Source organism: Amblyomma americanum, chromosome 7 (assembly GCF_052857255.1).
Source record: "Amblyomma americanum isolate KBUSLIRL-KWMA chromosome 7, ASM5285725v1, whole genome shotgun sequence".
In the NCBI taxonomy this organism is placed as follows: Eukaryota; Metazoa; Arthropoda; class Arachnida; order Ixodida; family Ixodidae; genus Amblyomma; species Amblyomma americanum.
Window position 1 is genome coordinate 78787587 of NC_135503.1, and position 13119 is coordinate 78800705.

At 49.4% G+C, this 13119-nt stretch overlaps 1 pseudogene; it reads left to right on the plus strand.

The window, feature by feature from the left end:
* Nucleotides 1-1786: 1786 nt before the first annotated feature.
* Nucleotides 1787-7697, plus strand: LOC144097840 (palmitoyltransferase ZDHHC20-B-like; annotated as a pseudogene).
* The last annotated feature ends 5422 nt before the right edge of the window (nt 7698-13119 follow it).

The following is a 13119-nucleotide window of genomic DNA, read 5'->3' on the forward strand; positions in this document are numbered from 1 at the left end:
ATAAATGCCAAAACTTTGGCCCCCTCCCGTAGGCAGCATCGTATAATATTCAAACGCGCTGGAAAGCTCGTGTATTAATAGCACAGGACTGAAACTTCGGCACATTCCTCAGCTTAGTGTATATTACGAAAATCCCCGAAGCATTTCTTGTAGGTGCTTTTGTTCATGTTTTACGATTTGTTGGTACCCCTTCCCATTCAGTTACGCTCCCTGTCGCCGCCACTGCCGGTAGATGGTGCAAGTAGTAGATGTCCCAGAAAGCTGGGCGTGGAGGTAGAAAACGAAAACCATACTTGCATCTTAACTGTAGGTTAGAAGAAAATTATATTTCATCCATTTTTCAGAGTAGGTGGCCGCCCTTCAATGGCATAAAACACAACATATTACTTTGTAGAGTCGAAGACATGCAAAGAAACCACAGTACATTAAACACACTTGTGACTAAACTGTGGACTAGGTTACGATAAATAGGTGACGCAAAGAACCACTTATTTCACTGCTGCAGGTACAGGAATGCACAAGGAATTCACGGCACAAACTGCATTGCACAATAGTATAGACACTAATACAATAATACATAATAGACACTGCAACAATAGTACAATAATAGACACTGCACAAGAAGAGCACATACAGAGAAAAGGTGTGACAAATAAGTCATTCACCTACCACAGCAAACACTGTCTGAGGTTCAGCTCAGTAAAAAACAACAACATTGCACTTAATTGTCAAAATACTTTAAAATTTCAGATTAAAAACAGAGAACTGTCATTTAAACTCTGGGCTAGAAAGCATGCATGCTAGAAACAAAAGAAGATTCATTGCACTACAACAGGCAGAAGTTCGCCAAAGAAATCACATCCGCAAACTGCATTAAAATACCTGCAGTGCAATTTAAAGTAATTAAATGTGCGGTGGCAGTTAAAGTTATGAAAAATTACTTTTCAAGAAAGATTTGGGCTTTTCTGTTTCTTGCCTTTTGTTCTTTTATAATATGAAGTTGATCTTTCCTTTGTTTGCATAAGTTGTTAAGCATTATGTATGCTGCAAAGTTTGCAACAAGTGTGACAAGGGGCTCGCAGGCATGCCCATTTTCACATGCATCTATGTCCTCAAGCCTCGGTAGAGAGTTGAGCGTCAGCTGCCGAATGACATTCCTTTGGTTGGGCCCATGGAGAAATTGTGTGCAGGCACTTTGTGTCACAAGCTTTGTAACTACAACCTCCGTGTACATGACTACTGTAATCACAAGGGCAGAGGGAAACTTGAGTCCTCCCCGGTCCAGATGTGCGATTAAGGAATGGGGGTCTTCTTTCATTTCCGTCTCACTTCCGGTAACGACCAAGTGTCCTCGGTAACTTTCACACTTTAAAGCTTTCATTGTAGCATGCGCACAATACCCGCCAACATAACCAATAACTGGCATTCGCTCTCTGAGTGCATCAAGGTAAGCGTCTACAGTTAGAACACTAAAGGAGGTTCCTACATCTCTGACACTGTTTGTCTCTTCGATGTTTCTGAAGTCATCAGTGATCATCTTTGGCAGGGCATTTTGAAAGCGAATCCTTCCCTCTGTCTCAGAAAGCTGTCGAACAGATATGTGGTACTGCCCACGAGCCATTTGCCGGTACTGTCCAAAACGACTCTCGAGAGGATCCGTTTGAACTTTCCCTAGTAGGACGTACTTAAAATGAAGTTCACTTTTGCAGTAATTTTCCAATGCCAGTAAGGATTGAGCAGATAGCCTTAGGGCACTCAATGAGTCCTGGGTAAGGACTCCAGTGCCATGCCAATAAAATTCCCAGACATCAAGCCAGGTAATAAAACCATTCAGAGAAGCTACTTTTGGGTCCTCTGTACTGCAAGACATGGGTTTTTCGTAAACAGTACAATGATGGAAGCATTTATTTAGCGTTTTTATGTTTACAATACTCCACCAGCGAAGAATGATTTCGATGAAATCTGCTGTTGCTGCCGCATGTTGAAAATCAGCTTCACCACTGCGAGCTGCCATGGCTGTGGCTACGTGCGGATTAAAAGCCTGCAGTACCAGCTTCCCATTTTGCCGTTCCAAGTTGCTCGGATTAAGTGCCTTGGATGTCAAGCCATACCCAGACTTTATCAGTAGAGATGACTCCTCTTTATGTAAATCTCTCAAATTCTTAAATGAGGCAGTTATTTTGCATTCAGGAGGAACATCATTGTTTGAAAGCTGAAAGCGTGGGTAGAAAAAGCAAGTCCCCCATTTTTCTGATTCAGCCAATTGTTTCTGATACACTTCAAAAGATGTGCAGCTTCTATCACATAAAATAATGGCCGATCTGGATCTGCCGGATGTGAATAAACATGACGAAGCATTGGATTTGACAAACATCTTCATTACCTTTCTGTTTAGAGAGTTATTGTCACAAACAACGGCTACGACCCTGTACCCAATCTCTTCTAAGCGTATGATCGCCTTCGTCAATATGGCGGCTCCCTGGTCAAGGACGGCGCCCAGCGCTTTGCCTTCAGCACCGTGTTCCACCTGCTACTGCTGTGCCTCCGGTCGTTCGTGCAGACCACCGTGACCTCAGTGCCGCCCATCCCAGGCTACTTCGGCCTCAGCGATAGCGACCAGCGTCTGCTGGAGCAATGCGCCGACGACGAGGCCCGCGGAGAGTTCCTCGACATCCCGGCGGAGAACCGTGGAGTGCTGACGCGGGGTCCCAGCGGGGGCGTGCGCTTCTGCGAACGCTGTCAGCAGGTGAAGCCCGACCGAGCGCACCACTGCTCCCAGTGCAGTAGGTGAGGGTTCGCTATGGCCCTGCTATGTACAGCCTTTGTATAAAGGAAGTGGCTATATTGCCGGCAGCCGGCAGATTCGCCAGAAAAATACACAGCAGGCTTTCTTCCTGTCTTCTCTCAGTAACTCCTTTATTCCTTTCCTTACGGCACGGTTCAGGTGTCGGCCGAGATGTGACAGATATTGCGTCATTTCCTTTCTCCAACAACCAATTATCATTTGAATATAAACCCGCCATGGTGGCTCAGTGGTTAGGGCACTCGTCTACTGATCCGGAGTTCCCGGGTTTGAACCCGACCGCGGTGGCTGCGTTTTAATGGAGGAAAAACGCTAAGGCGCCCGTGTGCTGTGCGATATCAGTGCACGTTAAGATCCCCAGGTGGTCGAAATTATTCCGAAGACCTCCACTACGGCACCTTTCTCCACCTTTCTTCTTTCACTCCCTCATTTATCCCTTCCCTTATGGTGCGGTTCAGGTGTCCAACGATATATGAGACAGATACTGTGCCATTTCCTTTCCGGAAAATACCAGTTGTTATTATTTTAATAATAATAATAATAATAATAATAATAATAATAATAATAATAATAATAATAATAATAATAATAATAATAATAATAATAATAATAATAACTGGTTTTGGGGAAAGGAAATGGCGCAGTATCTGTCTCATATATCGTTGGACACCTGACGAGCGCCGTAAGGGAAGAAATAAAGGAGGGAGTGAAAGATGAAAGGGTAGTGGAGGGCTCCAGAATAATTTCGAACACCTGGGGATATTAAACGTGCACTGACATCGCACAGCACGCGGGCGCCTTAGCGTTTTGCCTCCATAAAACACATAAGCCGCGGTCGCGTTCGAACCCGGGAACTCCGGATCAGTTACCGAGCGCGGTCGGGTTCAAACGCGGTAACTCTGGATCAGTAGCCGAGCGCGCTAACCACTGATCCGGAGTTCCCGGGTTCGAACCCCACCACGGGGCTGCGATTTTATGGAGGCAAAACGCTAAGGCGCCCGTGTGCTGTGCGATGTCAGTGCACGTTAAAGATCCCCAGGTGGTCGAAATTGATTTTCATGTCCCCTTCCGGCGCGGTTCGGGTGTCCACCATATATGTGAGATGATTACTGCGGCACTGCACTTCGTCAAAAACAAATTTAAAATTTTCTGGTGTCCTATTATTGGTTCGCTGTAGTCACTTGACGTGCACCCCTCTATCCCCCTCGTTTGTGAGGGTTTTTGTTTTTATAAAAGAGAAAAAAAAAACGACAAATCAATATTAGTCCCCCCGGGGAGTGTGCCCCTTTAGGTAGCTAGTTAGTTTAGTTTATGGTTGTTTAACGTCCAAAAGCGACTCAGACTATGAGGGCGCCGCAGTGAAGGGCTGCGGAAATTTCGACCACTTGGTGTTCTTTAACGTGCACTCTGTGATTCTTTGGGTTAGGTTTGATTACCAGCAGTTTTTTTCGTAGGGTATATTCTGCCGGCAAACAGTTGGAAGAAGAATTCCAGGAGTGTCGTTTCTTTAGCTGTCTGCCGTTATGTGACTAGAATTAGCCAATCGGGTCAAAATGCCGACAGTGTACCCTGCGTGCTATTTTGTCGGGTGCCGGCACACTGGTTTCGTCATAAAAATACGCACTCTTATAGGAGTCTGCTTTTGAAAAAGCCTACTTTTCAAAATTACTTAGTCTTCCCGAAGCACTAAAGATCCCCAGGGGGTCGCAATTATTCAGGAGCGCTCCCCTACGACACCTCTTTCTTGATTTCTTTTTTCACTCCCTCCTTTAGCCCTTCCCATACGGTGCGGTTCAGGCGTCCGCCGATATGTGTGACACATAGTGTGCCATTCACTTTCCCCGAAAACCAATTGTCAGTTTTCAATTTATGCCTTTTTTTTAGTCCGCCGCGGTGGCTCAGTGGTTAGGGCCCTCGGCTACTGATCCGGAGTTCGCGGGCTCGAACCCCACCGCGGCGGCTGCGTTTCGATGGAGGGGAAACGCTAGGGCGCCTGTGTGCTGTGCGATATCAGTGCACGTTAAAGATCCCCGCGTGGTCGAAATTATTCCGGAGCCCTCCACTACGGCACCTTATTCTTCGTCTTTCATTTCGACCTTCATCCCTTTCCTTACGGCACGGTTCAGGTGTCACCCGACATGTGAGAGATACTGCGCCATTTCCTTTCCCCAAAAACTAATTTTCATTTCCTTCTTTTTGCTACATTGCAGGAAGGAAAACGTTATAAAGAAAAGTCGAGAAACCTTTCTTTGTGATAGGATGAAATGAGTGAGAAAAGAGAGTGAAAGTAATGAAGCAAATGCGCAGTACGCAAGGGGTTAAATTTAATCGGGCAGACCCCCACTGCGGCGCCTCTTTCCTACTTCGTTTTTGCCGTCCCTCCTTCCCTTTCTTCACACCGCTTTTGATTTGCCCACTGAGAGCGACGCAGATTGAACGTTTCCATTTCTCAGAGCATGCGGCAGCGCTAGTCGTGAGGGCCAGTAATGGCTGATTACCCTAGCGCGCTGCTCAGTCAAGCCCATTACAGCCCTGGACTATCCGAGGAGAAGCATACCCCCTTCCGATCTAGAACCTTCGACTAATAATATATGTAAGCCAAGGACACCGTAACAGGGGGGAGGGGGGCGGTGGTCAAGGGGGTGGTCGCCCTCCCAACATTCCTCCAGAGTGGTAAGCCCCCCCCCCCCCCCCTCCCAACAGTATCCAATTGCCTGCACTCAGGTCAGATTTCTGGCAAACGGCTCAATTAAATTCTAGGACGTTATTTATATAGAGCACAGTGGGGCCGCAGTGGGGCTCAGCTAGTTGGCTTCGTAGCTATTCGTAAAGCATTTCGTTTCAGTAACCTAAAAAATCCTGTCGTCACAACAGAAGATTGTCTGACCACTGTTCATGAGCAAGATTAGCAGAATTGAGACGACCGCACAAGCTTTTTTAAAGCACCCCATCGCTCCTCGTTTGTACAACTTTATAAAGCTGCCTATTTCTATTGGTTTTTTATGTATTGACGAGTACAGCTTTGACCAATGAAAAGTAAGGAAATTATAAACAATAGAAAATTTATTACGGAAACAAGACTTTGAATAAATAATGAAGCAAATTACAATACAAACTGGAAGGCTTGCTCCACCCACTTAGAAATAGTTCAGTCCCTGATTCAAGCAAAGTGCAGAAAGCAACGTGCTAGGCGGCCTGTCCGCGTCAGAACCTCTCGCGCAGAAACGCAGTTATGGTGCTCCGCCTTGGTAGCTTTGCTGTGACCGAATATAAAAACAAGCTAGGCAGCCCTGAGCCAAATAGGATCGAAGAGTTTTTTGTAAAGCAGTATTAACGGATATAAGTATCGGACGCGTGTGGACGTGCTCAGGTGCCATTATACTTTGTGCGGACAAGCGCGCGACGTAAAGTTCACCTGGAGCATGTTCGCAAATGCGTTCCAAAAATGGACCACCACTGCCCTTGGTTCAACAACTGCGTCTAATTCAGCACCTACAAGTTCTTTCTGCTCACCATCTTCTACGTGGTGGCCCTGTGCGTGTTCGGACTGGCTAGCGCCACGCATCACGTGGCTGGCGTCTGGTCCAGCAACGCCTCCACTTACGTCACGCTCAACTGCACCTTCCTCTACGCGTTCGGCGTGATGCTGGTTCTGGTGCTTGGCTCCTTCCTCTACCTGCACTTCACCATGGTGTGCAACAACGTCACTACCCTCGAAGACCTGCGGCCCATCTGTTCAAGGATGACAGGTATCGAACAAGCTGTCGTCAGCCCAGCTTGTACATATTACACGTTTTGAGATGGCGTTGCTGACAAAAAGATTACGTGCAGACTAAGTCGATATTATTAGTTTTTTATTGAACCTGGGTAGTACAGTAGAAGGAATATACTTTATTTAGGCAGCAAATTAAGCGCAGAGCAGATGAACGGCTTGACTGACCAGGGCCTGGTGATCCTGTGCTAGAAAAGACATCAGTCAGACACAGCAACAGAAAGGGGGAGTGGGGGGGTTAATGGGGGCTTGGATGGCGACAGGACAAAGAAAAAAATGGTGCTCTAGGTTAGCATACAGGAAGGTATCTTAGGCAAGAGGGATCGGGAGGTAAGTGGTAGAGGTAAACACGGGTCGGAGTGGTGAGGACATTGGCTTGAACCTTGCGAAAGATGTGAAATCAGAATACACCGAGGGAGGGATGCGGAGATGCTCTGGTAGTGGGGTCGAATTCTGAGCATCCTGTGTGCTTGACTCACTGAGAGGAGAGGTCGCGAGGTACTAGAGCAACAGCGCAAAAACGGCTTCCGCGTGAAAAAAAGTTATGCCAGAGACACTGCAATTAGTACTGATTAGCGGGGACTCCACGCGCCTTGAACGTTCACACAAAAGAAAGGCGACAACGTACACCATCTGAGGACGCCATCGGGGCTCTTTGCGCAGAGACTTGTTCAACATTGGCTTCAGGGACAACATCGCCGAGGTGTTTGGCCACCGCAAGGCCCTCTGGTTCCTGCCGGTTTTCACCTCCCTGGGGGCGCCGGCTTCCCCACGCGGCTGCACCCGGACCGCAACGTCTACGGGCCTCCCGTCTCGGTGTTGGTCGAGGAGCGCAGGCCCTCTGTTCCGGTTCCTCCGTTGCCCTTGGCGGACGAGGTCCGCGAGTTGCCGGTTTTGACCTCGTGCCGCAGGCCCGTTCCATCGACGGAGGGCCCGCTAGGGGGCCTCACGCTGACTCCTTTCGTGGCGCCGCCTCGCGGCAGTCTCTCCTTTCTTCCTCCGACGACCATCACCGTCGTGCCACCAACGGAAGCCGTGGCGTCTGTTCGGCTTTCTGGGAGCAAGAAGGATTTACCGCCGATAGTAGTGGCACCGGCATTCACTTCTATGGAAGTGCGGTGACTCTGCGCTACACTTCAGTCTCCACAGGCTTCCCGTGAACGCAGCTTCTACTGTGACATGTGCTGTCCGGGGGTGGGGTAAGGGGGTAAGAAAGGAATCATCAAAGTTAGATGGCAAACGAACATATAAACATTTTTTGAGCTGCTAAAGCGTCCTTTAACATCTGTGACAATGTCATAGTTCGGCAGAATATTCTACTGAAAAGCACCCTGGCGAATGGGTCGCAGTTTGTGTTTGTAAAATACCAATTTGTGTATTAAAAACTTGCTACAGCGAGATACTTAGAGCTGCGAGTATCGTGAAATAGCGACAATTTGAGGCAGGAGGTTAAAGAAAACTTAATAGTCACGTGAATTAGAAGCGAGGATCACAGAATAATGGCAAGAGTTAATGTCCTAGCTGAGATCAGGGGGAGGAATCTAATTTTGTTCGGGATATCTAACAATAGAAAATTCATACCCCACGGGGCCCTCATGGTAACATTTGGACTCAAAGAGAAGGAAGGCGTGACGGAAAGCAGCAGCAAGTGGGGAAATGAGTCGAATTTGCCCGGATTACATGAATGGTCTACGAGAGGGCGAAATGATATTCGTAGACGATGCCTTTGTCCTTCAGTGGACAAAGACCAGGTGCTGATGAACTAGCTTTAGCACAGCCACCATCAGAGTTGCGGCTGCAACTTACAAGGTTCTGGTACTTGTGTGTGTCAACAGGAGCCTGTTAGCCGTGACCTGTCGACCTGTGTCCGGTGTCTCCTAGAGCTTTGCTGCACTGTCGTCTCGACTGTAATCGGTCCCAGGTGAGGCCGTTCCACGGGTGAGATATTAAACCAGGTTTTTTGTCCTGTGGAAATTAGGGCTATTGAATTGCTAGGCTTTTGACCATAGCTTCGACCTCCGCAAGGGAAGCTCCAGCATCCTGGTTCGCCAGTGTGCCGTCTCAAAGCTTCCCTTTGGAGTCTTTCAGTATTAATGGTGTCAAGGCGATCCCTGTGGTGCTAGTCCTTATTGGAGATGAAGCCATTAAACTCAAAAACTCTCGTATCATTCAGGAGCAACTGAAGCCTGTGACCAGCCGCCATCTGGAAATTTGAGAAGGAAGACCGCTTGGCAGGAGGGGTATAGTGTGCAGGTCTTCGGGTTTAGATTGTGAGGTGGTCTTGCTCCAGTACGCGTGTTTCACCTCACTGCCGGTGAGACCATTTATTCCTTAACAGCTTGCCTGCACTAAGGGTTTATCCTTGAGCTTCACCCCAAAAGTTTTTCAGGATTTTCAAAATGCCGGTGTTGGCATTCTGTCCGTCTTCCGCTGTAAAGGGAAGGCTGTTGGTTCTCGGGTGCCCACAAAATCAGTTATTGCGACTTTATCAGGGTCATTTTGTCCTTTTGAACTAAAGATTTCGCCCTGTCTATAGCGTAGACTCACTGCAACCACGGCCATTCTAGTGTGGGAACTGCCAGCGGTTTTACCACAGCACCAAATCATGTAAGTCGGCAACACGCTGACATTTGCGGAGACAATCTTGCATAAGATACCTGCACTTCTGATTCTTCCGGCTGTTGCGGTTGACGCTGTACTAACCCAGCTGATGATTCCATATGTCCGAAGCGTGCGGATGAGGAGGCTGACCTGGAAATTATTCGGCGGGGCAAGTGATCGCGAGCAGATGCGTACGCCTTGCTGGATAAAAAAAGTCCCTCATATGCAATAATTGTTGCGCAGCTGGTAATGATGTAGAAGTGGGATTGACAAAGTCAGCTGTTGCTGCTCTGGAGAAGGGTTTTGCTGGTGTCCTCGATCGTATACGATCAGCACTTTCAGCAATGCCCTGTCCCGCGTGATATCAGCACAGGTTGCGACATCTGTTTTGAGCAGCCAAACTCGGCCAACATGTCCTTCCTCCTACGCCACTGTTGACTCAGCCGAACCTTCAACCCCACTTACAATAACGCCATTATTGACGAATGTCAATGACAAACTGCCTGCAACGCTTGCCGCTTTGACATAGAAATGTTATGTCCAACTCAGAAACGTCGCTCTTTGTCCCCGTCATCAAAAATTGAGCGTGACCATGTCAAGACCGGAAAGCAGTCATCGGGTATCACGAGAAAACCGACGAATCGAAAGACTCTGTTGCCTCCTCCTTTCTAAAACAATATTCATGGCGGGATTAACAGTCCTCACGTACAACACGAGCGCGGCGTTGTACGTTTCTGTCGTCCTGGTCTTGTTTGCGCTGTTTCAGAATGAGTACCTACCAACTTGCCCAGGCTTCTACTTTGGCGTACTTTCAGATATGTTCACTTATTCAGGTCCATTACGTTTGAGAGCCCGCGCATCCTCTACTATCTCTAATTCATAGGCAATTCCAACATCCCTGGAAGTTCGCGAACAAAGTACAGTGGAAGAGACAATAGTTCGTTCCTGGGGCTGAGTACTTTCAGATTTGGAAGGCTGGGTAAGTTGGGAGAAACAAAGGTATCGTGAAAGGGGCCATGCTAGCATGCATGACACGCATGTGTATGCTGAGCTGCCAGAACGTCAGTTAACCATTACGATATATTGTAACGAATAGTACACCAAAAGCACTCGGGGACCAAGGAGCTACACAGCCGGTAGAGCGAGCACGAGCAGGAAGATTTTCTTCGTCCTCTGCTTCTATCGCCTGAGTTCCCTTCGTCCTCCTCTTCTATCACCTGTGTCATTGCTCCCTCCCCTGCAGCATCGCCCCGATGCGGCCATCGTGCGCTAGAGTGACGAGCAGAAAGCGAGCGTGCTAGGGTGAGGCACGAGGATCACAACATAGAACAGGGCACAGCGGTCAGCCTCAAGTTCAATCGGGTGGTCGGTCGTGGTACGGCTTCATACGAACGACGTGCACAACGTCGGTAAGCTTGCGTCTGTGGGATGAGCTGGCTTGGGTGGCGGGTTGAACTTCGTAGGTGACGTCGCTAATGCGGCGGAGGACACGGTATGGGCCGAAGTATCGACGGAGAAATTTTTCAGACAGCCCGCGGTGACGAACGGGCGTCCAAATCCACACATAGTCGCCTGGCTCGTAGGCAACGAAGCGCCGTCCCTGGTTGTAGCGGCCAGCGTCTAGTTGCTGTTGACGGTGTATGCGCTGCCTTGCCAGTTGCCGCGCTTCTTCCGCACGCTGCACAAAAGTGGCGATGTCGAGGTCAGGGTCACTCTCGCAGTGGGGGTCAACAGGCAGCATAGCATCTAGCGTAGTAGTAACTCGACGGCCGAAGACAAGCTGGAAGGGAGTGAGCCGCGTTGTCTCCTGCAGTGCCGTATTGTAAGCGAATGTAGCGTATGGCAGAATTTGGTCCCAGGTTTTATGCTCTATATCCACGTACATAGAAAGCATGTCGGCCAGAGTTCTGTTGAGCCGTTCCACCAAGCCATTGGTCTGCGGGTGGTACGCCGTCGCACGTCTATGGCTGGTGTGCGTCAGTTTCAGCACAGCCTGGGTTAGGCGGGCTGTGAAAGCTGCCCCACGGTCAGTAATAATGACCGCAGGGGCGCCATGACGCAGGACGATGCTGTGGACAAAAAACTCGGCTACTTCGGCAGCAGTTCCGCTCGCAAGCGACGTGGTCTCAGCATAACGTGTCAAGTAGTCCGTCGCAACAGGGACCCACCGTTTTCCAGTGGATGACTTCGGGAAGGGGCCAAAGAGATCCATTCCAACTTGTTGAAAAGGGATCTTCGGTGGCGCTATTGGCTGAAGAAATCAGGCTGGTTTCATGGGTGGAGACTTCCGGCGTTGGCCGTCGCGGCAGGTTCGCACGTAGGTCTGCACTGATGGAAGTAATTTGGGCCAATAGTACTTCTCCCGAATCCTTGACAGCGTGCGACTGACTCCCAGGTGCTGGCGGACGGCTCGTCGTGACAAGCGCTCAAGATGTCAGGTCGTAACTGTGTGGGCACCACGAGTAAAAATGTTTCGGTGGACTTTCCAAAGTTGCGCTTGTAGAGAACGCCATTTCGCACGGTGAAGGATTGCAGGCCACGACGAAAAACACCCGGAACCCGACCACTGTGACCTTCCAGGTGCTCGATGAGCGGCGCTAGCTCCGGGTCCGTTCGTTGAAGCTGAGCCACATGGGATGGGCTAAGAGCACAAATGAAAGGAAGATCTTCGGTGATTTCTTGCGGAGCGTGGTCCACGGGCGCGCGTGACAAGCAATCCGCATCTTGGTGCTGCCGGCCCGACTTGTAAACGACAGTCACGTCGTACTCTTGCAAACAGAGGCTCCAAATAGCCAACCGGCCGGACGGATCTTTAAGGCTTGCCAGCCAGCATAACGAGTGATGGTCGCTGACAACACGGAAGGGTCGTCCGTACAGGTATGGACGAAACTTGCTGATGGCCCAGATCACCGCAAGGCATTCTTTCTCTGTCGTCGAATAGTTCGCCTCCGATCGCGAAAGTGTTCGGCTCGCGTAAGCGATAACGCGTTCCACACCGTCCTGCCACTGGATAAGTACGCCCCAAGGCCAACATTGCTGGCATCGGTGTGCATGTCGGTGGCGGCGTCTTCATCGAAATGGGCGAGTATCGGGGGGCTGTGTAGACGGTTGCGGAGCTTCTGAAAAGCTTCTTCTTGGTCGCTTCCCCACAGAAAGGGTATTTCGTCTCTAGTCAGTGTTGTCAACGGGTCAGCTATTCTGGAGAAATCGGGCACAAAGCGTCGGTAGTAAGAACAGAGGCCCAGAAAACGTCGAAGTGCCTTCTTGTCGGTTGGGCGCGGAAAACTGGAGACGGCAGCAGTCTTGTCGGGGTCCGGGAGGACGCCTTGTGCGCTGACAACATGGCCAAGGAAGCGAAGCTCCTTGAAACCAAAATGACATTTCTCGGGCTTGATCGTTAGTTACGCGCATTTCAGGGTTCGAAGCACAATGCGCAGCCGGTCCAAGTGTTGATCGAAGGTAGGCGAGAAAATGACGACGTCGTCCAAGTACACCAAGCAAGACTGCCACTTCGGACCGGATAAAACGGTGTCCATCATACGCTGGAACGTGGCCGGCGCCGAGCAAAGACCAAACGGGAGCACCTTGAACTCGTATAAACCGTCTGGAGTCACGAAAGCCGTCTTCTCTCGGTCTCTCTGGTCCACCTCTATCTGCCAGTATCCGCTTTTGAGATCTAATGAGGAGAAGAACCTGGCGTCACGTAATCGGTCGAGGGCATCGTCAATCCTGGGAAGCGGATAAACGTCCTTTTTGGTCACGTTGTTTAGTTTCCGGTAATCAACACAGAATCTCAAGGTGCCGTCTATCTTTTTGACGAGGACCACGGGCGACGCCCATGGGCTTGTTGACGGCTGAATAACATCGTCTGCAAGCATTTCATCGACTTGCGTTTTAATGGCTTCGCGTTCCTTAGGAGAAACACGGTATGGGCGCTGGCATA